At 50.9% G+C, this 16,368-nt stretch overlaps 1 protein-coding gene across 1 annotated transcript in view; it reads right to left on the reverse strand.

Annotated features, from left to right (window-relative positions):
- The window catches only part of LOC127197744 (inositol 1,4,5-trisphosphate receptor type 2-like), a 149,077-nt gene that overhangs the window by 23,756 nt on the left and 108,953 nt on the right, over positions 1 to 16,368 (reverse strand). The window lies entirely within an intron of this gene.

The raw sequence follows: 16,368 nt of genomic DNA on the forward strand, positions 1-16,368 counted from the left end.
ACATCACTATGGACACCACCACATCTGGGTGCCTCTAGCTCTCCGGTTCTGACATCACTATGAACACTACCACATCTGGGTGCCTCTAACTCTCCGGTTCTGACATCACTATGAACACCACCATGTCTGGGTGCCTCTAGCTCTCTGGTTCTGACCATCATGTCTGGTTGCTGCTGCTGTGTGGATCTGGGGACTGAACTCAGGACTTTATGCTTATGAGGCAAGCACTTTACCAAAGGGGCGGTTACTCCAGCTGTCCTGGGAGTTCAATACATTTAATATAACATCCAGACTTAAAAAAAACAAAAACAAAAACAAAAACAAGAGGGAGTAAAGTGATCTGGATAACCGCTCTCCAATTTCTCCATGCCTAGACCAGCCTTGCACGTGCAGAGCCATCCTGAATCCTCTGAGTCCTGTTCCAGAAGTTCTGCTTAGTGCGTGGAACGGTGAGTTGCAGTATTGGGCCAGTGGCATCCTCAGGGGCCTCTGAGCGCAGCTGTCAATACTGCTGCCTTCATTTGTTCATTATGCTACAAGAACGAGGGGACACAACACGCAGATCTGTTCATGCTTGACACACGCGGTCCTCTAGGCTCGGGGGCCACCAGCTCATCAAACACTGCTATCTGGTTTACTACCCAATGTCCCGACCACATGTTTTTCTCCCATTAGGCCCAAGATTCCTAAGGAATCCCTGCCCTAGCTAATCCTTGATCTAGACATAGAGGCCACTAAACAAAAGTTGACTGAGCGATAATGAAATGCTATGCTGGCTGTTGAATATCCATAACTACTTTAAATGTTACTGTCACACGCATTACCCACTAGATAATGAAAGAATAGCAACTTGTTTAATTCACCTATTGTATCAGCACAGGAGGGGATAAGGAGCCTGTCCAGAGTCCTGAAAGTTCTGCCTGACTGAGCCGCTGTACACTCCCTCTGTGTCTTGCACCCTGCCCTTCTCCACTGATTCCCCTCAGGTGTGGATTGTAATGTCACTCTTGGTTACAAGTTGGGGACAAGTGCCTTCTACGTCATACATAAAGTCAAGTAGTCCCGAGTCTCCCAAGTGAGTGAGATTTTTCTGAGTGAGATGAGCTAGCTCACTGTGTGCCCATTGACAGATGCTTGTGTCTTCAAAATGAAACCCGCAGACTGATTCCTTGCTTCCATGGGGAACCGTGTCCTTGGCTGAGAAGGGGGGATTCTCCCAGGCCCTGCAGCATAGGTTCCAGGAGCTGAGACACATCTCCCTCACTAGGACTGTACTGGGATGTTCTCTCAGAAGGCTGTGAGAGAAACTCAGGGTCTGTTCCCACTCAGTGTGTCCTCCTGGGGTTGCAGCAGAGACCCAACAGCGAGGGCAACAGATCAGCGTGACTAGACAGGCAGAGGCCAGGCACGGAATTGTGTCCACACAGCACACCTGTGCCTCCTCACAGTGAAGAAGCGGCTTTAACCACTCAAAATCTCACTTAAAAAAAAAATCAACACTCAAAAGTGGATGTAAGGATTCCCGACAAATGTTAAGAGTTAGCAGAATTTTAGAAGTGAGCCAGCAGAGTCCCTGGAAATCACCTAGCTTCCCATCCAAGTCCTTGGAATTCATCTTTTCTCACAGGCACAGGGCTGCTCAGTGTCAGCAGCCCTGTGACCCTGAGAGCACGGCTTGGCACATCCAAGGCAGCTGAAGGAAAACCCCGGGGCGGGGGGGTTCACCCTTTGCAAAGCTCCAGGCCTCTGTGCAACTGGGCCACCTCTGGATCAGGTTCTTTCTGAGTTCCGGGCTTTTGAGAACTAGAGATTTTTGTTATTTATTTCACATCAGGCACGCTTCACTGCTTTTCAGCACTCCACAGGGCTGTGGAAGGAGTTCAGAATCACGGTAAAACCCTGAGGCAGGAGGAGAGCCCAGAGCCAGACTATGATTTCTCCAGCACACGTGCACCAGAACTTTTCAAATATTGGAAGAGCCTGACGGAGCCTTGTAGGTATTCTCTGGAGAACAGACTGAATGCCCGGTGCTCCCATCACAGCGTGAGAAAGCAAGGATGGCCGGTCAGGGTTGCCCTGCACAGCCTCAGCGTCAAGGCTGCTGCTCCCCTTCAGGACCTGTCTGGCCTCATATCCTCTCTGGACTCTGTAGGTGTTTTATGCCACTGTGGTAAAGACTGCCCCAGGACCTTGACAGCTCAGGTGACCGGAGTTCCTGACAATACAGTTTGTTTCTTTGTGTTTAATGGAGTCCTAACTTTCAGTTTAACAAAGGCTCATGGACTGTGAGAATTTGAGTTTGGGTCAGACAACATACAGGTGCCTCTGGCCGGCCTTTCCCCAGGAGGCAAGGCTCACCGCCACACCATCAGAAACCTTGGTGTTTATGGTCTCCCTAACACTCTAAATATGAGACCCAATGGCAAGTCCCAACTGTCGCAAGGGCTACCTCAGTGAGGACGTGGGTCTGGTGTTTAGTAAGCACAGGCAGGCTGAGCACTGCTCACTTACACACAGCACACTCTCCTCAGAGTAGACTGCTTGAACACTGCACGGCTTAAGGACACTTTGTATATACAGAGGAGTATTTAAATCCAGCCGCGTTATTTGAACTAAGCCAAGTTTTTCATCAGGAGTGGGATGCTGAGGCACGTGTGCAACATCCATGAACCGCTCACCTCGGTGGGCACGAGTTTGGTGCAAATCCACGTGAGCGCTTAGGAAAGACACTCATCGTTCAGAGGTGAGGAAGCCGACCCAGAGAGCTGAGGTCACTTAGCTCAGGTGCTCTACTTCAAACACAGTCATCTCTGGATCTCCGAGTATCAGCACCCGTCCCGGCTGATCTCTGAAATACAATGCTGAATCTCTTTTATAAAATTCAGCATTTTTTTTTTTCAAGATTTTTTCCCAAGATATAATTAGCACAAAAACCTTATGGAAATTAGCTTGCCTGGCAACCTACCTCAGGCAATGTTTTCAGAGTAACTGCCTCCTTCACTGGTTGCTTAGACTGCGGCTTGGGCTGGTCTGGCGATTTAAAAGCTATTAGCTAGGGTCCTGCGGCCTTACCGTACAAGCCCTTGTTCCTACAACTCACATTTCGATGGCATCTGTTACTCTCTGGAAGAGAGCCAGCGTTTCTGAGTAAGACGCATCATTCCTTCCTCACAGCGTGGACACGACTATTCCAGAAAGCTGCTGGGGATCCAGCAAGGTCTTACAGTAATGACCAGGGCTGGGAAGTGAGGATTGTCTTGGGCACTGCAGGAAGAGAGCTTCTTGTGGGGTGATGAGGGGGAGAGATGTGAAGGTCCCTCTGCGTGTTGAAATAAACAATGGAGGGCCTGTGTGCTCAGCATATCCGGGCCATTTACTCTAATCACCTGGGGCTGCCACTTGATTGCACAGAAAACCTTATTTTCTTGGGTCATGAGGTGTCTGCTGACTGGCCAGACCATGTCCAGGTGCCCTGGCTGGTGAAAGCTAAACTCTTTTACAGAAAGCTTTCTCCTTTCTGGTTCTATGTTTGTTGAGTGAAATCTGCATGGCAGACACATCACAATCAGGTTCACCCCACTGGCAGCAGGGTGTTCTTCTGAAGGGCTCCCCTCCCCCTCACTACTCCCTCCACACAACCTCCCCGGGAGCCTTGTCAAAACCCGTGACTTTAATCACCAAGCACACGAGTGACATATGACTTTATCATCAGTTAATGTCTATTTTGGTTTACTTATTTTTATTTTATGTGTATCAGTGCTTGCCTGCAAGTAACTCGTGTGTGTGTGTGTGTGTGTGTGTGTGTGTGTGTGTGTGTGTGTGTGTATGTGTGTGAACTGAAGGTGTTTCTGGTACCCACAGAGGCCAGAAGGCAGCACTGGATCCCATGAAAGTAGAGTGATGACAGTTGGGACTCACCATGGGGTGCTGAGAATTGAACCTGGGTCCTCTGTAAGAGCAGCACATGCTCCTAACCACTGAGCCACCTCTCCTGTCTAAGGAATCTTTACATTGTGCCTATTACATAGCAAGCACTGTTCACACTCCTTGGAAACCCTATTGAAGGCAAAGACTACAATGTTGTCTTTGTGGATTGCACACACACACCATCCTCTCCTAATAGCTGTGACCAAGCGCCTGGGAAGCAGCATCCTGTGAGCAGAGAGTTTGCTTTAGCTCAGGGCTTCATGGTGGGAGTCAGGACCACGTGGGTGGGATGCTTCACATCTGAGAACAGGAAGCAGTGATGGGCTAAAGCCCTCAAGGCCCAGGGCCTACTTTCTCCACCAAGGCTCTGCCTCTGGAAGATCGCACAGCCTTTCCAAATAGCTTCTCCAGCCGCAGAACGAGGGGTCCAAACCCATGAGCCTAAGAGGAACATTTCTCATGCAACCCATAATAGTTCATTTTTAAGTTCCTATCTGGAACTTTCTCCTTAGGCCCTGTGTGCTTGGACAGGAAGCCAGCCTGAGGTGACCACCTCTCCTCACTGCAGGCCACTCTTACCCCTCTCCTACTGTTCAACACCCACAACTACACAGACTAGCAAACTACAGGACGTCAAGGTCAGTGAACTCACTTTATTCATTCTGTGCCATCTCCTCACTGTGTGCTCTTTGCCTTGCTGCTAGGAAATAAACCTCTCTAGATGTTTCTGTCATTTCCAAGATGCCTTGTCATTTCTTGTGGGCCATGGATATACTTCCTTTCTAAAACTGTATTTATTCTCTCTTTATCTCTCTCTGTCTCTTGTCTCTCTGTCTCTTGTCTCTTGTCTTTCTGTCTCTCTCTGTCTCTCTCTCTCTCTCTCTTTGTGTGTGTGTGTGTGTGTGTGTGTGTGTGTGTGTGTGTGTGTGTAGGTCAGGACAAAATATAAGAGTCATTTCTTTTCTTGCACAGTGTGGGTCCTGGGAACTCAAGTCTTCAGGTTTGGCAGTAAACGCCATTACCCCCGGAGTCAACGCCTTTGGCCATACCATTGCCCCAGAGTGTCCCTTTTCTACCTCTCTCAGCCCTGACTCCTGGGTGAATACTCTCTGAGGGGCTTCCCTTAGCTTCCAGGGTAGAATAAAAGCCCCAAGCTCACAAGCCCTTTGCACTCTGGTTTCTGGGTCCTACTTAGCCACCTGGCCCCCTTATCTTCACACCTGTGGCTCCTCTCCAGCCCCAGCTGGACCTATCAAGTCTCTTCAAGTTCCCAGGTCTGACCTGAAGGCAGCCTCCCTTCACAGGCCCTGAGGTCTGCAGCAGGCCCCACCGTGAGCTGGTGAAGGAATGATGCTGCTTTTTCTATTTACTGCCCTGGCATTCCGTTCCCAGGCAAAGGGGAGCACTGGCCCGAGTCCCTGGGCCCAGCCCGGTGCCTGGACACAGTAAGTGCTGAGCGAATCAGTCTTTCAGAGGCTCAAGCAACAAGGGTGCATTTTTTTTTTTCAAGACATTTGGCGAATCAGAAGCCAGGATGCCTTGAAGCCCTGTCCCCAGGAAGCCCCGCCCCCAGGAAGCCCCGCCCCCAGGGTACCTTGGCTTCTAACTTGAATCTCCCTTCCTTCAATATTAGATCTGTGTGTTTGACCTCAGTTTTCATGTGACAGACACCATGACATGAATGAGATGATGGGCAGCCTGAAAGCTTAGACACTCCTTTAGATTCTTTCCTTCCTTCCTTCTCTCCCTCCCTCCCTCCCTTCCTCCCTTTAATCACATATCTTGCCTGGACAACATTCCTCTCCGTCTCTTGTGTCAAAATTCTCATTTTTAAGGCTCGGCTTCACTCACAGTCACCTCTGTGAACTGTCCCCAATGCAGAAGTCACTGCTCTGCCCTCTCTGCCCCAGTGGCTCCCTGCCCTGTTTACTTTGTTTAGTAAATCTATGCACGTGCCTACTACGCACCAGGCACCAATTCTGGACTAGGAACACAACAGGCAACAAAACGTCTGTGTAAATGTACTAGTGGGGTTTGTGTCGTAACCTGAGTAGAGAAAGCCAGCTAGTGTAAGAACACACGGCTGAGCATGGAGGCCGTGTCGGAGGCTTATGCCTAGAATCCTGGCATGCAAGATGCCGGGGCAGGAGGATTGCAAGTTTGGGGCCAGCCTGGGCTACAGAGTAAGCCCTTGTCTCAAAACTAAGAAAACACGGAGGAGGAGGAAGGAGGGAGAGGGAGGGGGAGGGCAGAGGACAGACAGAGAGACAGAGACTAAAACTAAAGGCCAGTAAGAACCAAAGGAACGGAAGTGATGTGGTGGAGATGCCCATGACATGAAAGAGCTGGGAGATGTGAGGCCTGCGTAACGCACGCGCACGCGATGTGAGGCCTGCGTAACGCACGCGCACGCGCACCGCATGGTTGAAATGACCCTGGCAAAGCAGGCTGGGGCCAGCCTGTGTGGGAGGCCCAGGGAGGGACTACAGCCTGAGCAGCAGGGAGGGTCTCCTGTGGGGGACAGTGGATGTGCTGGTGCTGGCAAGTCTGCCCTGCCTCTCCCCGGCCAGACTGTGGTGGGGATGCTTCACTGGACTGTGAATCCGAAGGACGGGTCCTGGCGTGGTGGGGATGCTTCACTTCTGCTTATCATGGTCCAGAGCACAGTGCTGCCCAGAAAGTCCTTGTCAAATGAACAGAGCCAGGCCTGCGCTGTCCTGCAATGTCCTCCCCGCCAGCCGGCCAGCAGCCAATTCGCTCTTCCCATTAAAATTCCTCTCAGGCTTCCCCTGCCACAGCAGGGCTGTCATATGACTTCCTGTCTCCTGGCCAGGTCTACTCCCTGGCCTGTGGGCTGAATTCTTAAAATCACTCCTCTCTGTACAGGCCCGCGCGTGTTGTTGTGGGGGGGGGGGGTGGGGGACAGAAGCAGAGAGCCTCTGAATTATACAGGGGTCCTGACCGCTGGATTTGTGTGTAGCACACTATGGGCGCAGCGCTGCCTTAGACTCCCTGCGCTACACTGGGCAAGTCATCTCCAAGCTTTGGTCCCCTCAAGTGTATAATGGGGCACTGCCCCCCTTAGTTGCTAGCAGCCTTGATGAAATGATGAATCTGCCCCATATCTTTAGCATGTGTGATTTTACTGACCCTCCACTGCCATTCTTCAGGAGGGCTTTGCTCACGTGCAGACAGTGTTTAACTAACAGTCACACAGAGGCAGGACCATGCGGATGCTGAACCTCGTTGAACTACCCACCGTCTCAGGCTCTGCCAATGTGACCTCTCACTCTTTCCCCAGACCTGACCCAAGGCTATTCCCCAACCATGGATGCTCACCCCAGGACAGCCAGTAGGAGGCACCTGTGGTTTTACTTAGTCCACCTGGTTTCCAGTCCACGCACTGACTGACTCGCTATACATATTTTATCAGAGGGAATATTCAAGAGCGAAGGCACAATACGGGCCATTACCCCTCTTCCAAAGCTTCTTGACAATTTCCCATACTCCGGGCCAGCAGCTGCAGTTTCTGATCAGCTCAATTAGTGCCCAGGTGCTGCTCAGACTCCTTGCCTTGCCCTGACCCTGCCCTCTGCCCTCCTCCCTGAGCTGCTCCAGGCCTCACCTCACTTCCCTTGTCCTTGTTACCCCACTTTCCCCCCGCCCTGCTCCCCCCCCCACGCCCGCATCTACCAAAAGCATTTTGACACTATGAAGCTCAAATCCTTTCCCTCTCATGTGATACAGAGTTTGCAGTGACCCCACGAAGCTGGAGGGTCCACACTGCTGCACACTCCACTTCAGTTTTGCAGTAGCAATAGCGTTAAAGGGGGGTCTTAAAGGGATGAGCACACATGTTAAAAGGCGGTGATTCCGGGACCTTCTCTGTGAGTGCTGAGTAGAGCGCGGGAGCAGCACTGCAGTCCCTGTGAGGAACTTCCACAGATCTCTCTAGGCCAGAAGACCCACATCTCCACTTACAGTGCCGCAGCGACCATGGTGGCTGCCTGGGTGAGCACGGTGACTTATCTGTGTGTTTTGAACTGCAAAAGCCCTTCTGGCTTGCCTTGCCATGAAAACATTTTTAAAGTGTCTTATCAAGCCCTGAAAATCTTTAAAATAGGTTTTGGTGAACAACGAAGTGGTTATGTAATTGGCTTCATTAGATCCAGTTACATAATTAATGTAGATCAAAAGGAATGAAAACAGAACATATAGTTTCATAATTATAACACATAACAATAATGAAAGAAGTCCAGCAGGAAAATGGCGCTGGAGAAAGCAAGGCACACATAACTCTCAGGCAATTTCATGTCTTCCTTGAATACAAGCATCTCCTGCCCTCAGAGACTGCTGCTCACAAATAGGGTTTAACTAAACAGGACAGATTTCAAGTTGCAGACTCAGAAACCAACACAGTCATTAGTCCTCTCTGCTCCTTGTGTGGCTACAGTGGCCAGCGACTAGCTTTCTTTTATATCTCACGGAAAAGACCATGCCACTCCGGATGGCTCACCCTCATGTTCTGCCGGACTGGATTTAGAATCATCTAGGAGATGCATTTCTGGGTGCACCTGGGATGCCATTTCCAGAGGAGGGATGCTCCTGAATGTGAGCCTCCACCTCACAGGCTGGAGGGGAGTGGCGGCCACGCCTCATTCTCCCTCCCCTGCTCCAGACCCACCGGGATGTGAGTGCTTAGCTTCCCATTTCTAGCCCGCAATGGCACCCACGGCAAGCTATACTCCTGAACCCAAGCCTTCCTCTCCTCTTCCTCTTCCTCTCCTAAGTTACTGTGTGCATTTTATCAGAGCACTGATAAATCCTCTTCCTTGGATCATAGCCGATAGCTGCGAGGCAGGATCCATTCCTGAGGCCAAGCTAAACTGAAAGCCCCACCTGTTCATTCCCAGGCTCCTCTGCTCGGAGACTAAGGCGTCCTGAGCACCTGTGTGGGAGGGGTACTGCTCTGCAGCCTGGCCAAGGAGAGGCCACATTAGGTGACCAAGTGGGTGGAGCATGATCTTGGGCTGCATCTCCACCCTCTGGTTCTCAAGACAGGGAGAATACTTCCCTGGGAGAAACTTGAACCTCAAACTCCTGTAACAGCTCTTTTGTGCATGTTTCTGTAAACCATAACCAGCTACCAGACAGACAAAGACATTACCTGTTGTTTCACTCACTCTCTCGGCAAACACTTTACACGTCCCTGAAGAAATGATGACTCCTTATGTAGCCATACACATCGAACCTTCGGCACGGTGGCCAGCATGCTGGGGATGAACCAAGTCTCCTGAACTGCGTCTAACACTTATTTCAGATATCAACTGCCCTGCTGGCATGCAGAGCAAAGAGCCACAACACAGCTGTTAGGATTCTGCCCCAGTCTGCCTAGCAACCTCTGATGCCATTGCCTCCCTACCACTGGGCATGCCCCTGCCCCGGAGTACATAAAAGGACAAATCCACCTACCTCTCCCTCTTGCTCTTCCTCTTCCTTTTTCTATCTCTTTCTTGTTTTTCTTCCTCTGTCTGTCTGTCTGTCTGTCTGTCCGTCTTTCTCGGGTGCCCCCTTCTTTCTCTCCCCATGCTCATAGAATAATGAACCTCTCAATATCATGTCTGTTGTGTGGTGCATATTTCATATCTCACTGGTATTTAAAAATACTCTGCTACGGTAACTTACAGTTTGTGTGCGTGTGTGTTAAAATAGACTGTTGTGCCAACAAAAATGCCGAGATCACAAGGTAATTAAGAGGAGCTTAGAAGTGGGATGCGCTATCAAGTGTGGCCCCTAAAAGGTTACAAGGCAGGTAGCTAAGGGACCCTAAGGCCAGCCAGTGCCATCAGGGCACCAGGGACAGACAGGTGCCCTGGATACACAGGGCCCTCCTTGTATGTGCAGAGCTGGTTTGGTCTGGGCTGTTTGTCAAATCAAGTAGCTAATATCATGAAAGCCCCCTAATGCGTCTCCTCCGCAGACGACACTGTGCACGGGAGATGGTCCCCACTGTTAGGGGGCACAGCTAAAAGCCTAGCACACTTTCTCTAACAATCTCTGTTCTGTTTGCGGCTCCTCAGACATCCAAACCAGCTTCAATGGTACTTATTTTGCCTGCTCTTCAGGCCTGGCCTCTTACCTCTTTACCCCTTTGTTTGTACAAAAACATAATTGGTGTGTGACGGTTCTCCTATTCCCTCGCTTTTCCGTCCACTACCCTGAAGACTTCCTAAACTTTGTAGATAAGGGCATCTCCATTCACCCCAGATCTAAAAGAGAGCCCATTACGACCCTCACCATAGCCACTATTTTGGGCCTTGGTGCAGTGCGGGCAGGTACAGGAATTGCCTCCTTGGTGACCTCCAAACAAGGTTTTGCTGAGCTCCAGACAGTTATTGATAAAGATATTTCTAATATAAGAGATGGGATTCAGGAAATAAAAGACTCCCTCAATTCCCTTGCAGAGGTAGTTCTTCAAAACCGCAGAGGCCTCGACCTCCTTTTCCTCAAGGAGGGGGGTGGGGCTCTGTGCTGCTCTTAAAGAGGAATGTTGCTTCTATGTCAGTAAAACAGGCTTAGCACAAAAGAGCCTTGACAAAGTTTCCAAGGCCCTGGAGGAATGCCAGCGAGCCAGAGAGAAACAGGAGTCCTGGTATCAGAACTGGTTCTCCTCCTACCCCTGGCTCACCACCCTCTTGCCCAGCCTTCTGGGACCCCTTGTGGGCATTATTCTCCTCCTCTCCTTTGGTCCTTGGGCCCTTAAACCGCCTTTCCAGTTTTGTTAAAGCACAGGTGGATGCAGCTACCAACCCTGTTCAGGTCCATTATCATCGCTTGGACACTGAAGACCCCCCCAGCTGACTTTACGCCCAGGGCTTCCTCCAACCCTGGGCCAATCTCGTTTGGCCGCCCCCTCAATTTCAGGGCCCTGGACAAAAAAACAGTAGCTAGGAGGCCGCTGGCTGGCAGGGCTCCGCAAAGACACCTCTTAGTGGCTCCTCCCTGAAATCTCCCCTCATTCTACTGTACAGTCGGGTTTTCTAATACAGGCTGGTGTCCACACAGATGGAGACCATGCCCTTATTACTCATGCCTTCTTGCCATTAAGGCCAGGTAGCCTCCTTAGGCTTGGCTGACAGCCTTTAAGCCCTAATTCTCATCATGTTCGGGGTGCGAGGCAAAGCACTGCACAGGAGGTACATTGCCTGCTGTTAATGGCCTCCTGGGGAGCATGTCTGATTGCATGTGGGTTGACACCCAATATCCCACCTCCAGACAAAAGGTGTTGGTCGGATCCAGAGCCAGGCTGGGGCCGAGCACCCAGTTAAGCTCTGAGTATATCAGTGGCCATATAGGGGCCAATCACAGGGTTGACAGCCCTGCGTATATCAGTGCCCTCTGGAGATCAGACCTCTACTCTCACCCGTTTCGTCAAACATGGGCAAAATACAGAGCGCTGCGAAGTACCATGCCATGACTTGGCGCTGGTTTCCGCCTTCCGCCATCCCAACGGCGAGCGCTCTCCGGGTTGAGACCTTGATTGGCAAGAGACTAGGCTATGTTAATTGGCAATTGCCCGCCCGTCACTGTATTAGTTAGAGTAGGGGGACTGGTGCTGGAAGGCTGTTCCCAGGAAAGGCTAGGGGGTTCCACCATGTTCACCCAGCTGGCTGAATTCTACTTCTCCACCCTGGCTTTGCTGCTCCATCCTCCCCCTTTCTCATTTTGGGAATACTAGTGCAAGATGGCAAGATCCTCTGGTCACAGAGGAAGGCTTGCCTGCCAGGAGAAAACGTGCGCACGCAGCCTTGAGCTACAGACACCGTCACTAACGACCTCCCAGAAGGCTCTGCTCGGTGCCAGCTCAAGCGTCTGTGCCCTGCTTATGAAGAAGCACAACCCTAGAGTTAGGGAAGACACAGGCAGATGAGCTCTCCTTAATATCTCACACAGATCCCGTTGCTGGCAGGAAAGCACAAAAATGCTTTCTGATCCCAACCCCTAGAGGCACCATGAGTGCCTTGTGATTTGAATGTGGAATTGTATGGGGGGCCAGGACTACGCCCCCTGTGCCCATTCCCAGACCCCCACCGAGGCCTGGGTTGGGTGTGTAACACACAGATGCTAGCTTCCCAGAATGAACAACCTTCCACATGGAAGACTTGGGCTGATGGGTCCTCCCTCTCCCATTTACTAAAGCTCAGGAAGAAACCCGTTCTCATGGAGTCTTGTAGCTAGGACAGGACTCTTCACATTAGCCTAAGCTTGTGGGCTCTTAGCTCTCCTGAACTGTTTTGGAAAAGGGCTCTGGCATATGAAGGCATGGGTAGGACCGTGAGCAAGAACTAAGATGCTCAGACATTCAAGAAGGATTGACTGCCTGATAAAACGCTGCTCGGAATGTCAACCCTGAACTATGTCTTCCTCTGCAGGAAGAGATTCCCACCTCACAGAAGCCAGTGTTCACACCGCCTCTTCCTCCTGGCTTCTTGTGGTTGTTGAACTCCACCCAGCACTGGCTGTCCAGCCTCGTCCTGGAGCCGCTGCCACCTTCTTGTCCTCTTACTGATCGCCCTGTGTCTGTCTTCAGTCTCCTCTGCTGAAGGTCCCCAGCTACACCTCTGCCATATCTTTCTCTTCCCATTGCGTGCCCCCCCCACCTTCGCACGCCTTGCTATCCCGACAGCTTTAATGGCCACACTATGTGGGCTGTCACAGTGAGAACTATTTAAGTCCCTACACTTGCCAGGGATGGTGGCTGCACAGACCTATAATCCCAGCACGAGGAAAGCGAAGGCAGGAGGATGGAGAATTCTAGGACAACCTTGTCTCAAAACAACAACACGTGCCACAAACTCATGGAGAGCAACAGTCCACGCACTGTACCGTCCCTGAGCATGCACACTGCTGTCTGTTGGGGAGAAGGCAGCACTTTCTCTGCTCCAGGTGAGGGCAAGAGGTAGGTTCAGGACTCACTCATAATCTCTAAGACATCTCGGCAGAACTGAGGTTCCATCCATTTCACTGTCCCAAAAATTCACGATTCTCCAGTTCCTGCAGGGGCTATTGTCACTCAAACCACCACAGCTAGATTTAACGGAAGACTCTGTCTCAGAACAAAAGGTAGGAAATGATACAGAGAGATACCTGACGGCAACACACACACACACACACACACACACACACACACACACACGCACGCACACACGCACACACACACGCACACACGCACGCACGCACACACGCACGCACGCACACACACACACACGCGCACGCACGCACGCACACACACACACACGCACGCACACACACACACGCACGCACACACACACACACGCACACACACACACGCACGCACACACACACACACACACGCACACACACACACGCACACACACACACACGCACACGCACGCACGCACACACGCACGCACACACACACACACACGCACACACACACACGCACACGCACGCACGCACACCCAAACAGCTTCTTCTCCTCCCGGAGGGGCTCTGGTATGCCACTGACACTCCACCTTCTCCCCAGGCCAAGGCTCTTGTGCCAGGTGTGTCCAGCCGCCTACTCCCACACTGTCACTTCGTTTTCACCCATTGCTAAACACCATCTGTGATGCTATCTTTCCCTTTTCCCACCAGCTTGCACCCCACTACCGGACACTATGCTAGGCCACACACAGTATCCCCTTGGTAGTAACCATCGGCGGATTTCTGTCGCTATCGAACCCACACTCAACAGTTATTACTCAAAAGTCCCAATTGGCTTTTCTGCCACCTCTAAGAACTTCCTACAAGTGAGTCCACTATGAGCAGTGAAACTGGGGAACTCAGGAGGCCCTGGGTGCGTGACAGACCTTGACTGACAATTTGATCAGGTGGATAAGACACGTGAGATTAGTAGGGCACATGTGGGTGTGACCGTGGGGATGTGGATCTCTCTAGAGACAATTAGACCACTAGGACTCTGACCCAATGGATGGATTAGCACACTGGTGGACTTACTATCTGAGTAGACTATTGGAAGGTGAGGCCTCACTGGGATAAGTAGGTTATGCGGGCATAGACTTAGGATCTCCATCTTGCCCTGGCCCCTTCCTGCTCTCGCTATACTCTGCTTCTTTTGGGTCAAGTTGTGGGTGCCTCTGCTTCCTGTTGGCCATTAGGCGAGCAGCCCCCTATATGACACCCCACTACCATGATACATTGCTTTGCACTGGGCCCCAAATGCAGGTCATGGACTGAACCCCTGGGACCATGAACAAAACGAATCTTTCAGTGCTAGGTGACAGCTCAGCAGGCAGAGCAAGCACCAGGATGCAAGTGTGGCTCCTTAGCATCCTTGTAAAAGCTGGGCATGGCAAATGCGTGCCTGCATCCCCGTGCTGGGCGGGGGGGGGGGGGGGGGGTAGGGGAGGACGGAGATAAGTGGATCCTTGGAGCTCACTGATTGGCCCGTCTAGCTAAATGGTGAACTGTAGTGTTGTGGTTATCTTTCTATTGTTGCGATAACTCACCATGACCAAGGCAACTTACAGAGGGAAGGATTTACATTGGTAGCTGGTTAGAGTCCGTGTGCATATGGTGGGACACACGCAGCAGGCAGGCAGCCATGGTGCTGGGTCAGTAGCTGAGAGCTCTCATATTGATCCATATGGCAAGGCAGAGAAAGCTAACTAGGAATGCTGTGGGCTTTTGAAATCTCTCAGGCCACTCACAGTGACATGCCTCCTCCAACAAGGCCACACCTCAAAACAGTTCCGCCAACTGCAGAGCAATAGCCAAGCATATGAGCCTACGGGGGCCTTTCTTAGTTAAACCACCACATGTAGATTTGATGAGGGACTTTGTCTCAGAACAAATGTAAGGTAGGAAACTATACAGATAGATACCTGAGGTCAACGTCTGGCCCCCACATGTGCAAGCATGTGTATGTACACCTACGCATCTACAACCCCCCACCACACATGTGATTGTGCACGCACACACACACTCCACACCTTCAAGGTCTGTTAGGTGTTTTGTTACAGCGATGGTGAGAATTAACTAATATCTCTGAGGGTGTGAGCACGACCTCACTGATCCAGCAGACTAACCCCATCTTGACCTGTGCATCATCCCCAGGACACACAGACACAACAAGTCCAGGACACACAGACACAACAAGCCCTGCCCTGTGTATTCATCACTCCCCAAGACACACAGACACCCCGCCCCATCACTGTCCACTGGATGTCACTCTGTGCCTTTCAGCCTCTACAGATCGTCGTCACATGACTGGGCACCCCTGGCACACTCCCTTTCAGTTGGTTCTTCTTCACAGCTGAGCTGAGTTCTACTGTAGACGGGTGTACCATTCTTTGCGCTGTATTCTCTGAAATACTTTTATACAAATAAACACAAAACTATTATATTTATTCAAACATTGATAAAATATGACCACGAGTCACATCTGTATGTCCTGTGCCTTAGATACATTTTCTCCTGTGAGCAGATGGAGATGTTCCTCACAAAGACTGTCCAGAGTGTGTGACCACAGCCATGAGTCAGTCCCTCACAAACACTGTCCAGAGTGTGTGACCGCAGCCACAAGTGAGTTCCTAGGGAGCTGATTACCTTCCCCGATATTTAGGAGAACAAGGAGAGAAAGGAAATGTGGGGAGACACATGGCTGCTGCCAGGCAGGCAAATCAGCACTGTGTCAACCTACACTTTTAATAAGACAACACCAAGACAGATGGACACATGGATGGATTGATACAAGTGTTTGTGTGTGTGTGTGTGTGTGTGTGTGTGTGTGTGTGTGTGTGTGTGTACACAGATAGATGGCTAGAAGATAGATGGATTGGTAGATATATAGATGATAGATGGAGAGATCGATTAGATGGATGGACGGCCTAGATGATAGATGTGTGGACAGACAGATAGAGGATAGATGGATTGGCACACAGGTGGATGGATAGAAGTTTGTTGGTTAGATGGATGGATGGATGGGTAGGCTGTGACCAGTATTGTGTCTTTGTTTCTCTAAGTAGGTGATGTACTCCCTCAGGATCAGATCTAGAGACACCCTCCTTAACCCCTTTCCTGACATCTCTCTCCTTAAACTCGTCCCTACGTCACTCTCTCTCTCGCACACAGGTGCTGACCAAAAACTCCTCTTAGGACACGGAGCACAAGGATCAGTCACCTGTCCTTTAAAGCCAGAAGCCAGCAATGTCCCGCCAGGCTCCCCTGAAACGCCTGCGTTCCCAAACACACGACATCTTGAATGATTTATTTTGGAAACCTCAAGGGATCTATGTGGTGAACCATGACTCCTCTCCGTTTGCGTGCGACAATGCGCGAAAGCTCCAGATTTGGGAACTGAGAAACTCAGCGATGACTGGAGGCTTGGGGTCAGGGTTTAGGGGTCAGAGGTTAGAG

Source organism: Acomys russatus, chromosome 13 (genome assembly GCF_903995435.1).
Source record: "Acomys russatus chromosome 13, mAcoRus1.1, whole genome shotgun sequence".
In the NCBI taxonomy this organism is placed as follows: Eukaryota; Metazoa; Chordata; class Mammalia; order Rodentia; family Muridae; genus Acomys; species Acomys russatus.